Source organism: Pongo pygmaeus, chromosome 18 (genome assembly GCF_028885625.2).
Source record: "Pongo pygmaeus isolate AG05252 chromosome 18, NHGRI_mPonPyg2-v2.0_pri, whole genome shotgun sequence".
Classification (NCBI taxonomy): domain Eukaryota; kingdom Metazoa; phylum Chordata; class Mammalia; order Primates; family Hominidae; genus Pongo; species Pongo pygmaeus.
In genome coordinates, this window is record NC_072391.2 from 56,012,386 (window position 1) to 56,026,544 (window position 14,159).

The window sequence follows — 14,159 nt, forward strand, 5'->3', positions numbered from 1 at the left end:
TGCTTTCCTTTCTATATTGTGAATTCCTAGATGTACATCTTCATCATTTTTGCTTTTTTGAGAAATTCATCTCTTTCTACATTATAGTTCAATTTTAATGAAGGTTAAATTGAATACAAAATGAAAGAGTTAGAATTAGAAGACTTTATATGTCTTTTAAAGTGTCTCCAGAGTCTAAGTGCAGTACTGACTTTGTATTTTTGTATTGTGCAGTTATTGTAATTGAACCTGATTTTAATAATAATATGTGACATTTAGAAGTTCTTTTTTTTTTTTTGCCATGGACCACACTAAACACATTTTTGTAATTTTTGCAATTTTTACAACCTAAAATGGGAGTTTCCTAGTTACTTGCGTTTTATAGAATAAAATACTAAGGTTGGACAAGGCAAAGTCACATGTTTAGTAAGGAATCTTGGATTCATATTTATTAGACTATTATATTAAAAATAATTTTGAGAGGAGGAAAACATTTAACCAATGAATTTGAATTGCCAAGCACATGTCAACATTTAATGTAATATTCACAAAGACAAAGCAGGATGCAGTAAATATTTTTGTCTCAGAAGTAAGATGGAAACAAGTTGTCTAGGGGTGTCCTAAGATAGAGTGACTTTGTAAAGCTTTGATAATGTGTCACAACTTTGTGGCAGGGAAAGCAAACATACATATTTTATGTCATTGGTTCTGGGGCAGAGCTCGTGCTAAGCAGAAAAGCTGACATAATTCCTATTCTGTTGTTCGGCTGCCAAATCTTAGGCTAAAAAGAGGTAGTTACTGTTGAATGAATTAAGTCTTCCATGCTCCTACGATTCTGGTTCTTCCAGGCTGAAAGTTAAGAAAAAGAGTGGGTTTTGCCCATTGGCTGGTGAAAATAGTTGCTTACTTTGTCTCAGTGTCGGTTACAGCTCTGTGTGCAAACAGAACATCCAAACAGCAAGGAACTTTGTTCCAGCCTCATTATATAAGGAGGTTGCTTACACAGTCAGTTTGATTTGGTCACCAAATTCTAATCAATAAAATTTAGGCTGCAGTTGTTATTAGTGACACTATTGTCATTAGCAACGTAAGGACTCTTTTTAACCTAGAAATATATAATTATGATGTTCTAGTCTGGATTTAACCACACGTCCCCCTACCACTTAAAGTTGACTCTGAGATGAGGACTTGATGCAGGTTGCTATGGGCAGAATGTGTGTTTAACCCCAACATTGATATGTTGAAACCCTAATCCTCAGTGTGATGGCATTCCGAGGTGGGGCTTTTATGAGGTAATTAGGGTTAGATTAGGTCTTGAGGGTGGGGTCCACTTGATGAGATCAATGAGCTTATAAAAGAGAGAGACATGACATCTCTCTCTCCCTCTGGCAAATGAGGATATGGCAAGAAGGCAGCCATCTGTAAACCAGGAAGAGGGCCTCCAAGAAGGACCTAACCATGCTGGCACCCTAATCTTGAACTTCTATCCTCTAGAACTGTGAGAATTAAATGTTTGCTGCCTAAGTCACCAGTCTGTGGTATTCTGTTAGAACACCCTAAACTGACTAAGATTCAGGGAGTTTGTTTTGGAGGCAATCACAGAAAGTGGAAGTGCAAGAATAAGGAAAGAGAGACAAGAAAGGGAAAAAAACAACAACAACTGTGAAGTACGTGTTAACGAGCTGGTTACTGCTAAGAATTGTCCCACGGGAGGACAAGGAAGCTGGGACATTTATCCATAGACTTTATCCCCCATTGGATGAGGATTACCTTGAGGGGCATAGACTCCCTCACATTTCTGGGTTGCACCTGCATGTGGCTAAGCTACTTTCCCCAGCTTTTGAAAAAGTGATATAGTAGGACACCATGGACATTGGCAAAGAGGCACAGAGCTGTCCACCGCATCAGTACTGAAATTAGGTGTGCAGAGGGGATATGGCACAATTCATCACAAATGTCTGCTACAGATAACAAAAAGGCTTTCCTAGAAATAATGGCTGAAATGATGAAATAAATTGTTCGTTCCCTACTAATTCTTTTATATATTTCTATATGCTTTTTTGTGTGTTTTGGGAGATTACAACCACTTCAAGTCAAATTTAGTTTATGGTTGGCGGTAGTGCCAACCTCTCATCATTAAAAATTTTGCAAAATGCCAATTTCTGGACAGTTTTGAAAAGACCCAAAAAAGAAAACTAAAACTTTAGTTTTCAAGATCATTAATGAATTACCTTTTACTAGACAGTTAGGTCAGTGAATGGGAATAGGTGATTATAAGGCTAGAAAATGACTTACATTTAATTAAATAGCATTCAGAATTTTTGATTTAAAAATCATTTTATTTCTAATTTGTCATTGCAGAGTATTTTTTTTTTTTTTGAGATGGAGTTTTGCTCTTGTTGCCCAGGCTGGAGTGCAGTGGTGCGATCTTGGCCTACTGCAGCCTCTCCCTCCCAGGTTCAAGCGATTCTCCTGCCTCAGCCTCCCGAGTAGCTGGGACTAGAGGTTGCCACCACCATGTGTGGCTAATCTTTGCAGAAAATTTGAAAAGCATAAATTAAAATATAAAGCAGGAAACTGTATCGATAACTTCCTACCCAGAAATAATCATGGTTACTATGCTGATATAATCCTTCCCAGTCAAAAAATTTTATTATACATGTGAGTAGGTGATTTTTTTAATAATAAATGCCAGTTCCCTATTGAGTGGCAGGTAAGGAAACTAATATTTATTGAATGCTTTTTATTTGCTAGGCATCAAATTGAATGTTCTATACACCTTCCCTAATCCATCAGCCTCTGTACTGTTTGTTTTTTAGGAAGCTACATTTTCAGCCCCAGAGGCCAGTCTACATGCATTGGGTACTGCCTAGTGCCTGTCTCCAGTCATTGAAAGAGTGCTTTGTCTTCTACAGGCCCCAAGTAAGCAAGTCAGAAAGGTTAAGGGCAGTCTGGAAAATGCTGAGAAGTGTTTTTTCTAATGGAAATGAAAATGGAATAGAGAGAGGGAGTAGGAAAGCGGGAAATGCATTAGAGTAAAGCAATGAAAAAGAAATTTTCTTAAATTTGTTTTCCTTACAGCACTATGTTATGTCTGTTTTTGGGTCTGCTTGTTCAAATGACTAAGCAGATTTTCCCAATTAAACCATCATTTACAACCCTGCTCATCCCAAACGTGTAAATAAGCTTCCTTTAGGTTTGTCTGACAGGCATTTGCTTTGCATCATCATTGGTGTTTTGACAACATTACCAGAGATGGAAACAATTCTGCCATATGCCCAAATTCTTCAAAATGCCTTTTTCCTTCCTTTATCTTTGATTCATTGGTGTAAATAAATAAAACCTGCCATACCATGTCCTGTTTCTCCTCTCTCTTTTCCTTTCCAATTCAAGAATTTAATTTGAAAATGGTTATTTTTAGCCCTGTTCTCAACTTGCTTGCTGAGAACAAGCCTATCCTCCATCACTACCATGCTGCTGATTGCAGATAATGCAGGTGGCTGCAGGGTGGCAGGCACGATCCGAAAATATTACAGATAAGATTGATGGAAAAGTGGGCTGCAGTTGATAGAGACCCGTCTGAGGCCTAGAAGCCTCAGAGCTTGCTTTTTAGAGTGAAGTTTGCATCTCCATGGGTAGGAGGAAAAAGCAGATATTATAAACTTGTCCCTTCTAGGGTATTCGTGAGACTCGGGTGAGCTGAGCAGCCATGACTCAAGAAAATTGTTGACTCTAGGGTCAGAGAAAGGGCTATTTTTGAAACTATGTAGGAGAAAAGAGTCAGGAGGTGGACCAGATCCAGAGGTGGTTCAAGATGAAGCTTTCAGTTAAAGTATAAGCTGGCCAAGGTGGGAGGATTAGCCTAGGCAACATAGCTAGACCCTGTCTCTACAATAAAATAGATGTTAAAAAATTAAAATATAAACAGCAGTTCAAATCTGATAACCTGTAGGCCACAAGTGGCCTGTAGACATGTTTTGTTTGGTTGCACAGTGTCTTTCTTTAAACAGGTATTTTTGTTGTTGTTATTAAATTATAAATTCAATATTCAATTATATATTTAACATGAAATTGAATATTACATATTCATTAGATGATACATATTCAAATATGTATGTACACACTTACCATACACCAAGAACTACTTTAAACTTTTCATAAATATCAAATAATTTATATCTCATAGTAGCCTTGTGAGTTAGGTTCCAACATTGTTCCCACTTTACAGATGAGGACATAGAGGCAAAGAGGGGTTAAATAGTTGTGCAATGTCATATATCTTGTACATGATATTAAAATAGTGACAGATTTTTACATATAAAACTAAAAATCAATATTTCTGACTTCCCTTGAATATTTGGGAGTTCTGGTGAATATTGGGCTCTCAATCCTTAGGGCAACAAATATCCCTATTAGAAAGGACATGCATGCTCTAGTTTGTCAGATTCTTCACATATTCATATTCTCTGTGATCGGTTGACTTTAAACATTTCTATTATTTTTCCATACTCCTATAGGTATTTAAGAAAACAACATGTGGGATAGAGCCATAGTTTTCAAGTCAAGGAGGTAAGGCTTAGCAAAGAAAGGGATTGGAAAATGGCCATGGGGGATGGAGGAAGTCCTGAGAAACTGCTTAGAGTTCAGTGGTCTCCAGCATCCTGCCACCCACCTGGGAAGTGATTATAGTCACTTTTCTATTCAGCAATATGTAGTAGATGACTGAAACTGAGCTGAATGCAGAGGACACACCTCTGGGTGAAAGTCGAACAAAACTTCAGGTCTCATGGAAGAAAGTGCTGGGTAATCTATGCCCACTCTGTACATTACAAAGAGGAGGGAATGCTGGTCAGGTACGGTGGCTCACGCCTGAAATCCCAGCATTTAGGGAAGCTCAGGCAGGTAGATCTCTTGAGCCCAAGAGTTCGCGATCATCCTCGGCAACTCTCATCTCCAAAAAAATACAAAACTTAGCCAGGCGTGGTGGTGTGCGTTTGTGGTCCCAGCTACTTTGGAGGCTGAGGTGGGAGGATCGCTGGAGCCTGAGAAGTCTACACTGCTCTGAGCTGTGATCATGCCATTGCACTCCAGCCTGGTTGACAGAGTGAAACCCTGTTTAAAAAAAAAAGGAGGGGACGTTGAAAGTGGCCACTCTGAGATGGCGACTTTTATTCTAAGGTCATGAGTAGAAGTTAGCCAGGTGGTGGAAGTTAGCCAGGTGGGGATAGGTCACCACTTACGGCCATGGAGACTATGCCCTGAAAACATAGCTTTCCTGACAGAGCATTAAGAATACAGAGCTGCAGTTGCAAATGCTGGAGAGAGCGCAGCAGGCAGAGGAAAGGAACAGAAGATGTGCGTTTGGTGAGAGGGACCTGGAACAGGTTGGGGAGGATGCATTAGCTGCTTCTACTGGTTGAGGCATTGGCTTCTGAGTATCAATTTTTGTTTTTTAATGTGATGATTAAAAAAAAGTGTTTGCCTCATAGTTTTGCTGTAAAACTTACTTTGGGCAATATAGATAAAGTGCTTACAGGGAACATGATGCCTTGTAAACACATCAATGTGGCTATTAAACTTAGTGTAAAAACTTATACTAAGTTTTTGTTTTATAGTTTTGGGTATTGATAATGATAATGATGAGATTGATAGTATCTAAGACATTATTGTTATTAGAAATTCTACTTTGTGCCACGAAAACAAAAAATTTATGAGTTTCCATAAATGCACCATATGAAGATCCCAGTAGTAGAGCCATGGATGAAATAATGTACAATAAAGTGACCCTTAGGTGATGGGACATTGGGAAGCAGCAGATAAAATGAAAAAGCAAACCAAACAGAACAACAGCAACAAAAATCCACTCAAAAATGCTTTGACAAGATTTCTTTCTGCTGTGGAAATATATTTTATATATTTTCATATGAACTAAACCATCTGGGTTCCAATTTCTCCATATCCATGACCTTTGTAATTGACTGGAGAAGTAAAGAGAGATAATTCAGGTTTGAAAAGGTGATGGATAGTTTCTTTCTCATATCCAAAGTTAAGCTAGACTCTGAAGTTCAAGTCCTCATTATAATCCTCTTTAAAGCACTTACAATTCAGAAACAACTTATTTGTTTGTGCAAATAGTCCAGCTCTGCATCGGTGTGCTTATCCTAAAGGAAAACGAAGTGAGAGCTTCCCGCTAGAACAGCCCCACAGTCCTGCCAGCAGTTGTCATCTGGATCTGTCATATTTTGCCTCTATTAACATCTGATGTCACTGATCTCACAAAAGATGGAGAACAGATGTCCTTCCCGCTGTTGTGTATTCTCTCACCCTCACTTTCTATTAGTTTTTCCTTCCAGAAGACATAAGAGGACGATGAGCTACAGGAAACAAACTGAGTCTTATACACCTAAAATTGGGTTCAGGTGCCTTTGTTTCTTGCTTGCCCTCTCAAATAGTTGAAAGCTACAGGCTCAGCTAGGATGGCATGTTCCAATGTGGGAACTCGGGAAATTTCTGGCTTTTTCCTTTCTCTTCTCAGCATTCATTAGTCCCACTAATAACAGCTTCTGGAGACTCATTTAGGAAGCACAGCATCTCCTCTCTTGGACCAAGAGGTGACACACCTTCAGCGCAGGGGTGTGTGAGGGACCAGCCTGGCCATCAATTGATCCAATCCCTGGTGCCACAGCATTTTCTTCAGGAATGGGCACATGCCCTAGTTAATCCAATCAGAGCTAATACTTTGACTTTTACCGGGGAGATTGGAAGGAAGTTGTTGGCAGTCCTTTGTGCTGCTCTTATAGTTTAAAGATGAAAGACTGGAGCTTCCAGAGACCACATGGAGAGCTCCCGTTTGAGTATGAAATGTACACAGATGAAAGTGGAGCCAGGACATGGGGAAAGAAAGAGAGGCAGAGATAGAGATAGAGATAGAGATCCATAGACAGGTGGACAGATAGAGAGGGATAAGCTTAAAACCAGCTCTCCTACTAGCCTTTTTCCGTTATATGATTGAACAATTCCCCTGTTTTGCTTATGTCACTTTGAGTTGAATCTTCATTAATTTCCAATTCTAAGAGTTATGACTAATAAATGTGTACTCACAGCCATCCGGGTCCCAAGCCAAGCCAAGCCTCGCCTTGCCTTTGAAGTCAGTTTGTTAATTCAGAAGGAGGAAGACAAAGTGAGGAAGAGAGCCGTGAAGCCAGGTGACCCAGAAATAGAGACAGTCACAAACATTCAAGTAGAGGGGCTGTGCTAACTTGGAGTTGGTTCTGAGCCATCGGGTGTGACAAATGGTATGAAGTGTGAATTTAAAGAGATGAAGTAAAAGGTTGCAACTCTTGACAATGACACTTTGTGGCTGGAAAGCCCCCATATGACAGCTGAAGTCACACTTCCTGAGGTCGTGTGAAAGATGATCAACTTCCAGTTCTGCTCCTATCAAGCTGTGTATCCTAGTTTTCATTTCCCGTGTTCTTAGAATGTTACCAATAAAAGCATTGGCATTTTAAAATATCAATATTTATTGGTATTTTATAAATATTGGTATACCAATATTTATTTATGGCTGGGAAATACAAGCACATGAATCTCTCTCTTTGGCTTGGGGTAGAAGGAGCAGGATCACTGGCAGCGATAAAGTTTGGTACTTATACATTACTGTTTCTCAGGAGTGCTGTGATTTTAGGTGCTTTCAGGTAAGCCCTATGAAACTCCCATTTACAATGATGTTGAAGATAGATAGGGTAGCTTTTGTAGATAATTTTAAGGGGCTTGGAGGAAGCTCACTTCTACACCCCATCATGTATTTTGAGACAAGCCTCATGCCACCTCTTCTGCTTTCCCTTCTCAAGCTAAATAAGTTACTCCCAATAATCATCATATGATTTTTATTTCACCAAATTTCTTGAATGCAGTAACTAATCTTATTTAAAGGTGCACCCCCAGATTCTAGCACAGTTCCTAGCACATATCAATAACAGATGTTTAATACATTTTTGGGATTGGGATTAATTTGCTCATTATATCTTCTTTGTTTATATGTATTTTTGGTCACTCTGATTCTCCTTCTGCAAGGTGCTGGTTTTTATTCCAAACTCCACTCAATTCTTCCTCGTCTCTCTGCACTTCTCCTTCAAATAAAGAGAGAGAGTGAGTTCTGGTTTCCTATGAAAAGAGGAACTCAGTCATGGTGGTCAGAGCCAATTGATTCCTAATTAAACGAAGCATAGAATTGAGCTGGGATGCATTTGTTCTGATTCAAAAGCCACCTTTCCTTCCCGCCTGATGATTGTGTCTCTTTCAGTGTCAGCACAATGTGGGCAGGGAGGAACTCTCTGCTCTGCTCCACTCCACACAGAGATAAAGAGAGATATAAGCACAGAATGCTTTGTGATGAAGCGGAAGCCACTTGTTAAAGCAAGGGGAGAATCGACAATAATAGGAGACTGTCCAAATGGAAAGGATGGGATCACAGGCAGTCATTCTTTTAGTAGCAGAAACTTTTCACTCCCCAAGACGCAGGAAAGAAGCCAGCAGAGGTGATTAAGCCAGCGATTGGGATGAAGAGCAGTCAGAGATAGTCGGTGTGCAGAAACGACTCAGCAGGCTCGCCGAGCTGGAGCTCAACCTGTGGCTGTGTGAACCAACCAGACACTTCATCACCGGGAATCTGCCAAGAACCAGGGCTTTAATTTATTTGTGGCAGTGGACACTGATCATCGGATATCCCGCTTAGACCCACTCATTCATGCCCTCCACAAGTATGTATGGAGCTCCCTCTACATGCCAGACTGCTTGTTAGATAGTAAGGATTCATAGGTAATTAAGTCTCTTTCACTAAAGGAGCTGCTATTTTAATGGGGGAAATTATAAATGACACCATAGTAAGCTCTCTACAACCATTAGCTGTTATTTTCATGTACTGGGGACCCAGGCAAGAATTCATTAGTGATTATTTCATTTGACACTAGGAAGTAAATTGTTTTTCTCTCTGCTTTACTGATGCGAAGAAACATGATCAGCATTGCCCAAAAATCAGTTGCAAAGCTAGAGTTTGGAGCCATGTATTTAAGAAGCAAGCACAAAGTACTGTAAGAACACAGGAGTGAATGTCTCACCTTTTTGGGGCAGGGGCCATTCAGAGAAGTGTTACCAAATAGGTATTCTTTGATTTGGGTCTTAAGGTATCATTAAAAGTTCACCTGGCAGACAAAGGGCATTTCAGTATTTGTAATATGTGAGTTGGACTGACCATAAGAGGTATTTCTAGTTTCATTTGTGAAGCCCAGTGAAGTAATAACCTTCGTTGAAAAGTCTGTTTTGATAACCTGGTTTCTATTTAGTTTTATGGCTTTAAGCAATATAATTTTGGCTTCATTGCGATGTGTCATTTTACTGACTTTCATAGAAAGAGGTGAAGGGTTAAGAGAAGGTTAGAAGGGACGGTGGGGTTTGTAAAGGGATATGGGGTCAACTCCCAGAATCAGACACAGGATTTAGAGCAAGGATAGCAAAGCCATCATAGAAGTTGAGCCCACAGTGATGATCTCAAGCAGGTTTAGAGTGTGAACACCTGACTTTGTCATCTACCTGATATGGGGTACATGAGTTTGTCCATTTGACTTAAAAGAGTTGGTTCTGGAAGACAGAAATGATGTAAGGTCATTTAATTTGCCTTGGTGTTGAGTCATTTAAATGGTCTCCTGAGCTCCATTTCTGCTCTTCTCAAATCAATACTTCCACCAGTAACAAAATTAAAATTATAAAAAACAATTTTTGCAAGTTACTCCTTTGCTTAAAAATCCTGTAGTATTCAGAATAAAATTCCCAACCATCAGTAGAGCATATAAAGCTTCTGTTTGACTCTTCAGTTTTAGCTGTTTTGTAAGCTAGAGCCTCCCCTCTTCTCCATCTCTAATGCTAGGCCCCAGTCTTTTCATATCTTGGGATATTATTGCTCTCCCATGCTCACACATACCTCCTTCATCTAGCCGACCCCTCTTTCCCTAGGGATCTCATATTAAACATCCCCTTTTTAGGAAGGCCTCTCTGATCCCTTAAAAGACTGGGCAAAGGTTGCCTTGTCTCTATTTTCGTTTCTTTTTTTTTTTTTCTTTTTGAGATGGAGTCTCACTCTGTCACCCCCGCTGGAGTGCAGTGGTGCAATCTCGGCTCACTGCAACCTCTGTCTCCCAGGTTCCAGCAATTCCCCTGTTTCAGCCTCCCGAGTAGCTGGGATTACAGGTGCGCACCACCGCGCCCGGCTGTTTTTGTATTTTTAGTAGAGACAGGGTATCACCATGTTGGCCAGGCTGGTCTCAAACTCCTGATCTCAAGTGATCTGCCTGCCTCAGCCTCCCAAAGTGCTGGGATTACAGGCATCCCTTGCCTCTATTTTCCATAGAACCTGTTTTAACACTTATCACGCAGTCCTGGAAGTGACTGTGTGTGTCTCCTTTGCAGGCTGTGAACACCAGCGCATTTTTGATCATTTTGAACAGGAGGTATTCAATAAATATTCCATGACTAAATGAATGGGCAAATGGTAAGATGAGAACAACTTCATTTTAAGTTTTATGGAAAAATTTGTCCAGATTTCTAGAATGCAATTTTGGTTGTGTGCGTTATATAATAATATGTTTGGTTTGAGTTGTGTCAGGGTATAGCTCCTTGCTTTTCAATCATCTTCCCCAATAGAATCACTGGGTAAAGAGGATCTTTACTGTGTTAACAAATAAAAATGATAATTTTTAAAAATATAGAAGAGCCCCTTTTAATTTTTTATTTTGAAATAACTTCAAAATGACAGAAAAGTTGGAAGAATAGTACAAAAAATTCCAGATATTGTTCACCCAGGTATTCCAAATGTTAACATTTTGTCACATTTGCTTTCTTTTTCTATATATACATGGTTTTTCTTCGAAAACATTTGAAAATAATTCAAGCTACTTAAACAAATTTACAAGAAAAAAACAAACAACCCCATTAAAAAGTGGGCAAAGGACATGAACAGACACTTCTCAAAAGAAGACATACTTGCAGCCAACAATCATATGGAAAAAAGCCCAACATCACTAATTATTAGAGAAATGCAAATCAAAACCACAATGAGATACCATTTCACACCAGTCAGAATGGCTATTATTAAAAAGTCAAAAAATAAAAGATGCTGATGAGGTTGTGGAGAAAAAGGAATGCCTTTACACTGTTGGTGGGAGTGTAAATTAGTTCAACCATTATGGAAGACAGTGTGGTGATTCCTCAAAGACCTAGACAGAAATACCATTTGACCCAGCAATCTCATTACTGAGTACATACCTAAAAGAATATAAATCATTCTATTATAAAGACACATGCAAGTGTATGTTCAATGCAGCACTATTCACAATAGCAAAGACATGGAATCAACTTAAATGCTCATCACTGATAGACTGGATAAAGAAAATATGGTACATATACACCATGGAGTACTATGCAGCCACAAAAAAGAACAGAGCATGTCCTTTGTAGGGACATGGATGGAGATGGAGGCCATTATTCTTAGCAAACTATTGCAGGAAGAGAAAACCAAATACCACATGTTCTCACTTATAAGTGGGAGCTAAATGATGAGAACACGTGGACACATAGAGGGGAACAACACACACTGGGGCCTACTGGAGGGCAGAGAATAGGAAGAAGGGGAGAATCAGGAAAAATGAGTAATGGATACTAGGCTCAATACCTAGGTGATGAAATAATCTGTACAACAAATTCCTATGACACATGTTTATCTATGTAACAAACCTGTACATCCTGCACATGTACTCCTGAACTTTTAAAATAAATGTTAAAAAATTTCCAGCTATGATGTCTCTTTAACCTCAAATACTTTGGTATGTATCTTTGAAAATAAAGACATTCTCTTACGTAAATAGAGCCCAATGATCAAAATCAGGAGATTAATATCGACACAATGCTGTTATCTAATCTGTAGACCTTATTTCAAGTCAAAGTTACTTTATAAGAAGCATTCAGTATTTAAAGAAGCATTTGGTCTGTCCTGTGTCTTCATGCTTAGCTAATTGAGACATCTTTGAATTGGAAGCTTGCCAGGATGGGATCAAGAGGCAAGAAAGGAGGGATTGAGATTTTCCTGTTAGGACACAAAGGATTAAGACAGGATGCAGCCAGGATCCTTTGTGAAAATAGGTTGAAAAAGACAGAGTTAAAGATGGAGATGGAGGGAGAGAAAGCAGGAGAAAGGGAGGGGAGAATGAGAATGAAATCTGAGTGAGACTTCAGATGTCCATGTGAGGACAGACACTTAGACCTACTCTGCTCTGTTCCGCTTCCAAAGTCCCTGGTCCCTCTTCCCTGGATTGTGAGAAAGCTATGCTACATGCCAGATTGGGCTCTTTTTGGTGAATAAACCAGTGTGTTTTTCACACACACTCACACCCCATTAGATGACCTTTAAAAGACATTCTTTTAAAGAAACTATGCAAAATTTTGCCCTCTCCTGCTTATACTAGTTTGCCTTTTCAAATAATTCTCCTTTCCATGCTTTAATTTTACTCTTCTCCCGATAGATGACAGCTAAATGCAAATAAATATATTGGTTTTTCCAAACACAAACTGACCCTCTTTTCACAGTATACATATATAAAAAGAAAAAGCAGGTTGAAAACACCTAATGAATTGAACCTGTTCCTTCCCATTCAATGTTTAGGAATGGCTGAAATTTAGCTATCCAGGGCCACTGTATCAGGGGTTGCTGGGACCTGGTTGTTCTTCACTTCTCATTTTTCATCACAGTGATCATGCTATCTGCTTTTTGTCAGTTGTTCTTATCAGACACACCACCGCAGACCACACTGGAAATGGGAAGCAGGAAGCCCTGTCTGGTTTGACTTAGATATCCTGAGGGCTGCACTCACCCTTACCTTCGCTGTATCAGTGAAAGCTTCTTTTTTTTGGGCATGACTAGTCTAAGACCTGGAATATGAGAACAAGACATTGAGAAATTTGTGTTTTTATCCAGAGAGCAGTCATTTGTTTATGCATTCTACAATTATTCCCAATTCTTAATTGGGAATTGATCTTAATCTGTTTAGGAACAGAACACAATTAGCTATAACCTAGATCTAACAGAGGTAAGTCTAACCTCTCAAAAAATAGAAGGATTTGGCAGCCAAAATTAGTAATAAGTCACAATCAGCATTTTGGTCTTTGATGATATTCCCTGGTTCAATGATTACACCTCTGTTCCAGCGGATAATATTGGGGCACTAATTAAATGAGATAATTTTTAGCTTAAAAAGATCTTAAAGATGGCCTACTCCAATCTCTTCCTGATGTTTTTGCAAATGTGCCTCAGTTTAGTCATCTGTGGCTCTCAGTCCTGAACTTGTGGAGGAGTTTGGTGTTCAGTGGAAGGTGTCCACTTTAGCATGCATATAGGAATGATTATTTTCCGTAACCTTCCAAGCACAGAAGAAATTCTAAATACAAGATGTCCTGTGAGTTAGAAGTAGAGATTATTGGCAAAGACAAAGAATGGCAATGGACTGGGAAATGGATCCAGAATCCTGATCTCCAGTAGTTCTCCACCTAGTTTCACTGAGAGGGTCATTGGTCAGATGACCTAGAGATGCTGAAATTCTCTTTTGCTTTGGGATCAAGACCACAAGGAGAGTTTTTATTATAACTCTTCTCTTCTGGTAATAATGAAAATGAAATATTAAGAGCTCTTCATTACAAGCCTTAGGGAAATACGCAAATATGTTACAACTTTCTAAAATATGTCCTGATTAAATATCTCATTTCTCCACTTTCATAATTGGGAAATAATAGACCAACTGATTGTGCTAAATGGATTTCAGCAAGCCTCACTGTCTTGTTCCATCAGGAGGGAATACTTATTTCTCCATCGTGTCATCTTTTTCTACAAAGGATAACTCATTCCTACTATTCAAGTAAATCTCTTAAAAAAATCTAACAAAGCTCTATTTCTGGATTATATAAGAATATTTGTATATGTCTGTATAGATATAAACACGATTGTAGATATGCATTGGCCCATACTGTTGAAAGCAATTTTTCTGGTTAAGGAGATCAAGGAACTTTTTTTGTATTTTTTTTTGTTTTGTCTTTTTTGATAAGATCAGTGCATTTTTACGAACAAACAAAAACAAACA

At 39.0% G+C, this 14,159-nt stretch overlaps 1 long non-coding RNA gene across 1 annotated transcript in view; it reads right to left on the reverse strand.

The window, feature by feature from the left end:
• Positions 1-485: 485 nt before the first annotated feature.
• LOC134738540 (uncharacterized) overlaps positions 486-14,159 on the reverse strand; it is a 32,257-nt gene continuing 18,583 nt past the window's right edge. The window contains exon 3 of the long non-coding RNA XR_010124294.1: positions 486-828. This is a non-coding gene — a long non-coding RNA (uncharacterized LOC134738540). The remainder of the gene's footprint in view (positions 829-14,159) is intronic.